Here is a 1,267-nt window from a genome sequence, read left to right as displayed (position 1 = left end):
GGCGCTGTGCGTGGGGCCCCCCGTATTTTGGGGGGACGGGTTGACCCGGACGACCTCAGATCGCCTCTGCTTTCAGTACCCACGGTCCCCGGCCCGAGGCCGGCAGGGGCCCGCAACCCGTCCGGCTCTGCCACCCCAGAATTGTAATTCTGTATTGCAAATGGGATGACATGTATTACTACAGTATATTGCAAGTAGGACTTATGTTGCAACTGGAATGAGATCCTATATCATTACAGTATATTGCAAGTGAGATTCAGAATATATTGCAAATGGGATAAGTCTATTTATGATTATATAAGCAAATTTTGACAAACACACACACACACACACACACACACACACACACACATATATATATATATATATACAGTGTATCACAAAAGTGAGTACACCCCTCACATTTCTGCAAATATTTTATTATATCTTTTCATGGGACAACACTATAGAAATAAAACTTGGATATAACTTAGAGTAGTCAGTGTACAACTTGTATAGCAGTGTAGATTTACTGTCTTCTGAAAATAACTCAACACACAGCCATTAATGTCTAAATAGCTGGCAACATAAGTGAGTACACCCCACAGTGAACATGTCCAAATTGTGCCCAAAGTGTCAATATTTTGTGTGACCACCATTATTATCCAGCACTGCCTTAACCCTCCTGGGCATGGAATTCACCAGAGCTGCACAGGTTGCTACTGGAATCCTCTTCCACTCCTCCATGATGACATCACGGAGCTGGTGGATGTTAGACACCTTGAACTCCTCCACCTTCCACTTGAGGATGCGCCACAGGTGCTCAATTGGGTTTAGTCCATCACCTTTACCTTCAGCTTCCTCAGCAAGGCAGTTGTCATCTTGGAGGTTGTGTTTGGGGTCGTTATCCTGTTGGAAAACTGCCATGAGGCCCAGTTTTCGAAGGGAGGGGATCATGTTCTGTTTCAGAATGTCACAGTACATGTTGGAATTCATGTTTCCCTCAATGAACTGCAGCTCCCCAGTGCCAGCAACACTCATGCAGCCCAAGACCATGATGCTACCACCGCCATGCTTGACTGTAGGCAAGATACAGTTGTCTTGGTACTTCTCACCAGGGCGCCGCCATACATGCTGGACACCATCTGAGCCAAACAAGTTTATCTTGGTCTCGTCAGACCACAGGGCATTCCAGTAATCCATGTTCTTGGACTGCTTGTCTTCAGCAAACTGTTTGCTGGCTTTCTTGTGCGTCAGCTTCCTTCTGGGATGACGACCATGCAGACCG

The sequence above is a fragment of the Trichomycterus rosablanca genome, chromosome 15, assembly GCF_030014385.1.
Source record: "Trichomycterus rosablanca isolate fTriRos1 chromosome 15, fTriRos1.hap1, whole genome shotgun sequence".
Classification (NCBI taxonomy): domain Eukaryota; kingdom Metazoa; phylum Chordata; class Actinopteri; order Siluriformes; family Trichomycteridae; genus Trichomycterus; species Trichomycterus rosablanca.
Note: the sequence above shows the minus strand (reverse complement) of the source record.